The sequence below is a fragment of the Ctenocephalides felis genome, unplaced genomic scaffold (assembly GCF_003426905.1).
Source record: "Ctenocephalides felis isolate EL2017-DRISC unplaced genomic scaffold, ASM342690v1 CF-g0.4_SCAFFOLD_00883, whole genome shotgun sequence".
Classification (NCBI taxonomy): domain Eukaryota; kingdom Metazoa; phylum Arthropoda; class Insecta; order Siphonaptera; family Pulicidae; genus Ctenocephalides; species Ctenocephalides felis.
In genome coordinates, this window is record NW_020537037.1 from 1 (window position 1) to 10,583 (window position 10,583).

Genomic DNA, 10,583 nt, shown 5'->3' on the forward strand with positions numbered 1-10,583 from the left:
GTTCACGTGGATCACGATCTCTATCCCGCTCCCTATCTCTGTCTCTCTCCCTTTCTCTATCCTTATCCCTATCCCGGTCCCCTATCTCTTGTCTCACGATCTCTTTCCATTCTTTCTCTTTTCCTTTCGCGCGATCTGTCTCGTGATCTGTCATTATCAGTCTGTCAGACCTTCCCCGATCTCGAGTGAGAATCTATCCCTGTCTCTGCTATCCTGGTAATATTAAACAAACACATTTGTTAAATCTATGTATTCAAATATAAAGAACACTAAAGTAATGTAAAAGAATCCTACTTATTTGATTTTCTTTTATGCAGAAAATGTTTTTTCAAAAATGAATAAAATTAACTTGAGAAGCATTCCCAAGCATCAAATATGGTGTTGCAATAGCTTTACTAAACATTGTTGCTATAAAATTAAATGTGCTTCATAGACCTTACTATGTTATAGTACATATTAGGTCTATGATGGCCGCATATTTTAGTGATTTTATAATCCAAACCCAATGATTTTCATTCCCTTGTTTTTACTTTTTTCATGTACATTAATTACAGTGACTTTCCGCATCAGCGAGTTGTAAAATAACAGTCATATATTGAAATCTTCAATTTTTTTTTTTTTGTAAATGTTATAATGTTGTCTATAAATAAATGTTTGTCAATTAATATTCACAAAGATTATCTTTGCTATTGAGTGCAAATGCTAACTAATGAAGTTTTAATCGGCGTAGTCTGAATATGAACGCAATAGCGATAGTTAATATATCTGTTTATAAATTCTCTTTCTTGAACATTTAATTTAGGCAACATTTACATCATGTATCAATATAAATGGTCTTGTAATATAAAGTAGACATTTTGAAACATCTAAAGATATGTAAACACTTTAAATGTGTAGTATGTAACCTGGAATAGTTGTGGCAGATGGTAAAATGATATATTTATAATCTATTATAAAGAAATTATAATGGTCAGAGTGATAAAATTAGTGGTAAAATAAGCTAAACTAAAAAATTGCTTAAAAAAGCTAAATTTTGCACTCAATCTTAGCAATAATCTGGTTCTAAACTTACAGGAGAAATTGGTGCTCTAGTGGTGGCCTTTGACCCACCATGTGTGGAGGCATTACCATAATCGGTGGTCCACCCATAGGAGGAGGCATGCGCATATGAGACCCAACCATCTGTGATACGGGACCTCCTATTGGTGGGGGTGCTACAGGCACCATATTCATTCCGGGAGTTAGCTGTTTCATGTGATCCGAAGGGGTCCAGTTGAATCTTCTTTGAAAAACAAAACATGTTGTACAACCACTAATTATTAAAATATGAGCAATAAAATGTTTGCATTTGAATATAATTATTCTATACAATAATATTGTACATAATATAATGTGCAAATAAATGTAGAAAGCTAATTTTGATTTTACTATAAAATGTGTAACAAATATATAATATAATTCTTTTCCATCCACATAAATATTCAACTAATCAGCTTTTAATTTATGAACAGTATCATTTCATTTACGTTTGAAAATTGTTGTAAAACTAACAATACATAACATACTGTTCAGTGTGTCCACATTTCAATATTGGCGACACAAGGCTATAAAAAGCAAATTCCATCTGTGCATAGACGAATATTCAGTTTATAATGTATTACAGAGATTATTATGGATTTTCTAAATTCCAAATATACACTAAATGGTTTTAAACATTCACATAAAAATATTTATGAATTACATAAAAATTGTGTTTACCCCATTGTAAATCCTGTGTCGGCTCATAAGTATTGAAGTAAGGATCTGGTTCATAGTAAGGCTCAGACATGTGAGTCGAAGGGAACTGAGAATCTCCCATTTGTGGAGGCGGTAGTGTTGTATCAGGAAAACTTTTTGAAACCCGACTATATTCCCGACGATCAGCTGTCATTACCTAAACAAAAATAAATTGCTAGTAGTGTATCGCACTGTGCCTTAAGACAAATACTGAAACTTTCCGATTTCTAATATTTTTTCTTTTTTTTATTGTACTTAGCAAAATACACATAGTATATTCAGCTAATTTAGAGCTATATTTTGGGGGGGTGAGAAGGATCGCTATCCTGCGATAGCACCTTCTTAGATATATATGTTTTTTGTTGTAGTAAATCATTGCAATTATTTTTTTAAGATGCTTTGGCGGTGAAGGCTTGAGCAGGTTACACGCTAAATCGTTCCAATAAATTAAAACAAAAATTATAAATTGGGGCCTAAAAAGCATTAAAAAGCCAAACCCTTCTAAATTGTTAAGCAAATTCTCTCCAAATCATAGTAGATTCATGCGCACCATGCTTTTTTATAAACCTTACAATAATCAGAATTTCAATTTTAAGCGACTTTTAATTATATAACTGTAAAAAAAAATGTCCCAGTAGATTTAATACTCGTATATGCAAATATTGGAGTTGAACTGCAACTGAATATTTTCAATCCTCTTATCAAGAAGATATTAACTTCCCGGCGTAGAATAAGATATTGTTAAAGTCCTAAAAACGAAAATGAATTTTTGCACATCTTTGCGTTTAGAAAGTTTCTGAACATTTTGATATACCTAAGAAAAAATTGATGTGTATGTGTTTGCGCATCTGTGTATGTATGTATGAATACATTTTCGTCTCGGTTTTCGGGGTACTGTCATATTTCGATGCTGGATACGGAGCAAAAAGTTTGAGAGAACAGACCATCCGATTTGAATTATTCAAAAACGAGTGGTGGTGCTTAGCATTTGGCAAAGACAGGTCCAGCCGGAGATACGAAACTGTATATGCAAAAAAATGGCAGTTATTGAAAGAACAAAACATTCGATTTGAATGATTTAAAAACGTTTTGCTTGTATTGACGACACGATTTTGGGGAAGCAAAAAAAATTCTATTTAATTTTTTTTTATTTCTAATTTTTTTTTAATATCAAAAATAATTCGAATTTTAATTTTATTTTAATTTTAGCTAAAATTCTAAAGCTCACTATATACTTAAATAATTTTAACTTTGCAATTTAGTACGTGGTGTGTTCAAAAAGTACCCGGAATTACTAATAATTAATTTCGCGGGTCTGGAGTGTCTGATTGTCAAAATTTTTTTTTTTATTGTGTTGGTATACATGCCCCTAAAGTATGATGAAATTTTCAGCTATATTCACTGTTTACTTTGTCTGTGGTAGTCGCTAAGGTTCGACGTGTTTTCTGAGCTCGGCGATTTTTACAATGAAAGAATTGAAAAAGTCAAAGAATTTGTATTAAATTTTGCGTAAAAAATGAAATAAAGTGTTGCAAAGTGCAAAAATTCACCAGATATGGCTCCGTGTGACTTTTTCCTATTCCCAAAGTTGAAGAGACCCATGAAAGGACGGCGGTTTTCCTCGATTGAAGAAAATCGCCGAGAGTGCTCAAGGACATATCAAAAAGTGAATATCAAGGGTGCTTCGAAAATTGGAAAAAACGCTGGCAAGTGTATTATATCTGGGGGGGACTACTTTGAAGGGGACCACATTAATGTAGACGAATAAATAAATATTTTTTGAAAAAACGAAAATTACGAAAACTTTTGAACAGACCTCGTATATAAAGAATAAAGGATCCCTTCGCATATTGCTAACTCCCTTCATCAAGTTCTGTTCTTTACTTTTCATGTAAACATATATAACGTCATCGTCCAATTTATAAGCTCTCATATTCTATGCATAATATACGAATAATGAAAGTTACATTTACAATAATATTTTTAAAAACATTTAGTATTCTACGAATATTTTGTGGGGAAATCAAGCAGGCTAGTGATTGTAGAAAAAAAAACAATTGGACTTGTCAGATATTTTTGTATCATTAATTTTTATAATCAATAAATTTTATATATTTTTATTCAAGTGGAGTTTATACTTTCATATACATTACTACTCCCACAATTCTATTGCGCTACTGGAAGTTTCAGCAATTTGCCTTAATTGTCAGTTTAATTTCGACTATAACACTTTTTCAAACTTTGATGAATTTTTAAGATCAAACTACTTGTCGTAGGGCCGTAATATTTCAGTATGTTCTATAAAACTATGATATCGTCAAAAAGTTCCATAAAAATCGATTTTTTTAACAGTTAAATGAGAACTAATTTAAAATTAATCAGTATCATTCCCAAATAATATCTTTCAAACAGTTTTTGATTTTTTTAAATCGATTCAGAATTGAGGGACGAATTTTTTTTCACTTTTCTGCGATTTACAAAGAAACGGCTTAGCGGATCGTCGCGCAATATCGACGAACGATAGTTTCATCGAGATATATCAAATGGCGTTTTTGAGAAAACGTCGATTTAAGGTAAAAAATCTGTTCACACGCACATACACTTTTCCCAATTTGGTCTCATTCGATTGAGAATGGCTTCAAACGTCGTGAAAACAAAATTGGTAATAATTCCTTTTATTTTAAATGAGTTAATGCATGTAAAATATATTTTCGGCGGCTACTACTATGCTAATACGCTAATACGCTAATACGCGGCTAATACGTATTATGTTTAGTAACATATCTATGCATGTATTACCGTGGAAAAACACGTTCAACATGACGAACTTTATTCCTGAACGAATTAAGTAGGTTATGGGAAGCACCACTGCATTTCATAAACGAAAATTGATATATTTGAAAAAAAAAAACAGTAGATACATGTTTATATTAGATATAAACAATAAAGCAATTTAATGTGTTCATTTTTGTCTGAAATATAGTATATCAATTGTTATGTTTCAATATCTTTTATGAGTAATTTTTAAACTAGCTGTAAGTGGAATTCTGTCTTGAGGCAATTAAGGCATCGTGCCTTAAGGCAAATTGCTGGAACTTCCCGTACCGTAACGAAATGTTCAAGGAAAACTGAATGTTTTCAAATAGATTATTATAAATACTGTAACATTGTCTAATATTTAGATTTATATAAACCGAATTGCAAAGTTCAAATTATTTGTTTAAAGTATATTAGAAATTTAGTCAGAATTAAAAATAAAATCTGAATTATTTTCGATATTCAAAAAAACTAAAAAAAAAAAAAATATTACAATTTTTTTTCCAAAATCAATTATTTTGTTAAAATAAGCTGAAAGTTTTTTGAATCATTTAAATTGGACGCTTAGTCTCTTAAAAACTGCCATTTTTTGCACATTTAGCTCTGTATCTTTGAAATGGCTGGGCCTGCCATTGCCAAAAACTAACAATCACTTCTCACAATCATTACCAATTGAATGTTTTTTAGATCATTTAAATCGGATGCTCCGTTCTCTAAAAACTCGATTTCTATTTTTGCACTCTTTGCTCCAAATCTCCGAAATGGCTGGACATACGTTTGCCAAAAACTAATCAGCTCTTTTCCCTATCGATAGGAATCGAATGTTTTTTTAACCATTCAAATCAGTTGATCCGTGCGCCCGGAAACGTGACTGGAAATTTGTATTCATACATACATACATACACACACACACCACACACACACACACACACACACACATACATCCATCTTTCTGAGGTATGCCAAATGTTCAGAACCTTTAAAACGTCAAGAAATGCAAAAATTTTCAATTTCGATTTTCGGCCTATTACAATAACTTACCCTACGGGAAGTTAAAATTGAAAATGAGTAGTTTTGGAAAATTTTGGGCAAATGAGGCAGAAATGTAAAATGATATGGAAAAGATCTTAAATATCGTCTGTAAGATGTCTGGATACTAAGTAACGCTGAATTTGTAAATAGTATATTTATATACTTTAAATTTGTTTGATTAGATAGTACAATACCTGAATAACATTTTCTTTAACCCCCAGAGAGGTGTAGTAGGGTTTATCCTGGTGCTTCTTCATCACCCCTTCGACTAGCAAGTCCTGTACCACCATAACATCTATTGATCCTGTCATTCTACGACCTGGAGGAGGGCAGCCTTTCGAATTCCAGCAGATGGTATGTTTGCGTATTTACTATTTTCATTAGAAAGTGCAGTCACAACTCTTGACCCTGTATTGATATTACCTGCAAGTAAACAATTTATGTACTAACAGGAATACAAAATTTTATAATTAAGTTCTAGTTCAAGATATATTCTAAACTTGTAAATAATAGCTTGTCATAATGTTTCCAAATATAAATAATACTTCAAATTTAATTATATCAAGTTTAAGTGGCATACCAAGAACAAGAAGACCAGTTCCGGACTCATGAACTCTCATTCTCTTCTGTCGTTCGCAATATGCTCTCCAGGTATCTTCATTGAATCCATAATTGAAATAATCTGAAATAAAGTATTTTAGTAGTCTATAAAAAAAATAATACATTACTAAATATTAATAAATGAAATTGCTACCTGTTACATCTGCTCCTGGCTTTCTCCATGGCTTATCTTCTAAGGAGTCTATACTAAATTCATGTACTTGTATTCCATTAATAATTCCAGCTTGTTCAAAATCATCAATATTAAATTTTCCTTGTACCTGTTTAGGTTTATCGGCATTCGGAGCACCAGCAGCAAGTAGAGGTGCCCTTTGCTAAAGGCATTGTTGGTGTTATAAATATAAATAAATACACACACACGCACATATATATATATATATATATATATATATATATATATATATATATATGAATAAAGTCTAATAATAAGGCATAATATCAATAAAAAAAAACATTTTATCAACTTTTAAACATTTATTTCACTATCCATAAGATTTAGCTATAATCCCAGCCTTCATTCAGTGGAAATACTTGCTAATCTTAATGCTAAAAGCAGAAAAGTTAATAACCCATGGCATGAGGATATGTTAATACACTACATAAAAAGTACAAACAGAAACATTGAAATAAGATTATATTGGGTTGTTGGGAAAGTGACTTCGTTTTTATAGACATTTTGTCAAGTTATTTTCATATAAAAAACAAATAATCATGTATTGGCTGTTCTGATTGAAATTTTTTTGTCATATTTCTGGTAGTAGCATAATTCCTATACCATAAACTTTTTGGTCGTTATTGGCAAAAAACTGATCAGTGTTTTTTGAACTCATTTGAGGTAAATGTTTTACAGCTTAACCATTTTTTTTAGTGACCAGAACAAATAATGGTCCGATGATGCCAGGTTTGGAGATTTGATGGATGTTGCAATGAAAGTTTTTGGCGATTGAGCAAACTTATGTGAGGTTGTGTTGTCTTGCAATACTATACTTAGCAATTGCTTGCTTCATCAGCAATTGCGCGAAAAAAATTGATAATTTTCATGACTTTTCAGACGGGGAACGCGGACGCCAGTGCGGCGACACAGGTTTCTTTCTATGAGAACCATACATGGAGCTTCAAGAAAAATTCCATATCTTTTAAGTGGTGATGTATTATTATAGGGTTAAGTATAATGTTAGCTTGAACAAAATACAATTGAATCCTCTGTTGTAAAAAAAAACAAAGTGGCTTTCCGAACAACCTTATATATTGACACAGTTTTTTTCTTGAGTCAATTTTTGTTGTTATATAAGTATTTACGTCTATTATTTATAAATGAGTTTATAATGTTCATGGGGATCAATATGTTGATATCATTTTCATCAATTTCTGTCCATGAACATTTTTGACTGAATTTTGTTTGAGATTTTTTGCTGAACATATTTGGTTAGATATTTGATGGATTTGAAGGAATTAAACTTTTCCCAATTTGATCAATTTTCTTTATTTTATTTTTTCACAATGTGGCATTCAAAATACATGTAATTAAATTTTCCACATTATGTAGAAATAATGAAATTTATTTTGACAAGTAATTTTGCTGTTGTTTCTAAAATAGCTCAAACACCAAACATTTGCTATCTACTATAATAAAAAAATGGCATTTTTGTTCAGAAATGATTGGGCACAGCTAGTATATTATAAATATTTTTTCAATATTTAACTATGCAGATGTAAAAATAAAATTAAAAAAAAAAGGATAGTCAATACGTCAGGTGTATGTATAACGCACTGAGAGATTCGTTTTGACTATAAACAATATCATCATGCAATGTTTCATTAAAATCCAGTTGTGTAAACCTAAATATCAGTTGTTTTAATTGATTTAATTTTAAGAAAAGTTGTGAAAATAAGTTTGAAAAATTACAACTGATTGTAGCTATAAAAGTAATAGATAAATTATTTATACCTTCACATTTATCCCTGCATATGAAGGACCTGATTTGATATCTCCTATAACAACATTAATATCATCATCGGATTCACTATCACTATCTGCATTTGAATCATGTTTGCTTTCTTCTTCTCCATTCTCATTATCTCTCTGGTCAATAGGTTCCTGAACATCAAAGTGTTCCTATAAATGAAAGTATTATAAGGTTACTATGGTTTTCTCATCATGAAGAACAGGGTCATATTTTCCAAAATATAATTAATTTTACCCAATACTAGGGAGTACTCAATACTAGATATATATACCCAGTAAAAACCGGGCGGCGGTAGCAATCTGAAGTACACATTGATTATACATGGGTGTCACAGCACCGAAGGAATGCTTGGAGATTTCACAGTGCCGACGCTCACGTCACACGGTGTTTACTGGGTATATATATATATATATATATATATATATATATATATATATGGAAATGGGAAAAACTCTCACACTACTTCTTTCCTGAATCGAGTCGGAGTTTGACTCAGCTCACGGACCTGCCCTAGGGCAGCACTACCCATTATTATTATTATAAATATATATATATATATATATATATATATATATAAATATAAATATATAGTTTCTTAAAAAATATTTCATAAAATAGTTACTATTTACTATTGACGACTAGATAGTGTTACAGTAAAGCTGTAATTTTTAATTACTTTAGTTCTGTCACTATTCCCAAAGTAAATACTCTCAATTTAAATTTAATTAAACCAAAATAAACTTTAAAACTGCACATATTTTCCACCTCACTGAAAGGTCGTTTATCATTACGAGCATGGTACTGAAATTATGATGGTAAAATATATGAAGCAAAAACTAAAAACATTTACATGACGTTAAAACAAATCTCAGTAAGAAATTTTGGCAAAATTAGTTCCAGAATTGTCAATGATAGAATTAGTTACCTCATCTACATGTTCATTATGTGACTCTTCTTTCTCCTCCACAGGTTCTCGCTCACAATTATTTTCGTTTGTTTCTTCTTGATTTTTATCATTCTCTTTGCTACATGATCTTGAGAGTCAGCATTGGATTCCCCATAAAGCCAGCTATCTTCATTTCCTGAATCATCAGCCATCTCCAGAGAAATATGACTTATTCCACAACTTAACACATTTTCAGAATTCAACAAATGCACTTTTATTCGCCCCGAAAGCTACAAACTTTTACTAATGTTAGAGCCCTAAACAATACTAAAATTTAATTTGGTAAGAGCCAATAAAAGCGGCAAAACTGCCGGTAATGCTAATTTATGTCTGACATTAACAGACAATGTAATAATGCTTTTGCCGATATTTTCATTTGCAGGGTTACCAGAAAAGAATCGCTATGTGTGTGACCATGGCCGGTAATCTCGGAACAAACGTCTGTAACCCGAGTTTAGTTAGAGCCCCTGCCGCCGGTCGCGCTTGTTTTTTTTTTTTTTTTTTTTTTCACTTTGAAATAGAATTTGACATATGACAGATACTTAAATTAAACATGGCGTCCATTGTAATAAATTTTTCATGGAGAGATAACCTAGACAATATAATAAATGCTTGTTAGAGTAAAAAACAAATAAGCTGTCGAAGTGCATTGTTTAACGATGAAGAAATACCAAGAAAAATGCATGTATTATGTAGTTCCAGCGAGAAACGACGAAGTAAAAGTAAAATAAGTAATAATATTTGCCGGCTTTCAATCTAAGTGAGTACTTTTATTAATATGCATACTTCGAATTACTTTCATTTGATTGTACTATTCTGATATGATTTTTCATTACAGTTTAATAATTCAGAAATAATTGAGACATTTAACTATATCAATACTAGAAATTTTAAGGTTATAAATAGACAGAGAGAATTCCTGTCAGCTCTCTGAAAGGTATGTTATTAAATAACTAAATATAAATTAATCTTGTTCTAATAATGTAGGATCATAACTAATAATTCTACATCGATTTTTTCAGCAGTATAAAAGGAAATACGTTCAAATGTAAAATGTTTAGACGGTTTACTAAACACATTCACAAGTGTACAAGTATTGATATGAGATGAATGAATACACAGGAAAAAACAATAAGAATGAAGTCTGAAATGTGCTGAAATCTTTGCTGATCTCCCACTAATATTGAACAGTACGACTCGTAATTATATATTAAGTCAGTTTGGAGAACATACTAAAAACACTAATGATATAATCGTAAGTGAAAGGAAATTCTCAATTAATGGTGAAATTCTAGCTAGTGCAAAGGTTAATTTAGGTTTGGCTATGTCACAGGAAAAGTTTTTAAGTATTAATAATTTCATTTTGATATTACAAGAAATATTATTATCTGTGTTGTTTAATGATGATAAAGGGAATCACATTG

General features: G+C 31.0%; 1 long non-coding RNA gene and 1 pseudogene across 1 annotated transcript; one reads left to right on the forward strand and one right to left on the reverse strand.

The window, feature by feature from the left end:
• Window positions 1-6: 6 nt before the first annotated feature.
• LOC113365315 lies at window positions 7-9,542 on the reverse strand (annotated as a pseudogene).
• A 111-nt stretch (window positions 9,543-9,653) lies between these two features.
• Window positions 9,654-10,196, forward strand: LOC113365314. The gene is made up of 3 exons (XR_003366210.1): window positions 9,654-9,919; window positions 9,998-10,096; window positions 10,182-10,196. It is a non-coding gene; the product is annotated as an uncharacterized LOC113365314 (long non-coding RNA).
• Window positions 10,197-10,583: the final 387 nt, after the last annotated feature.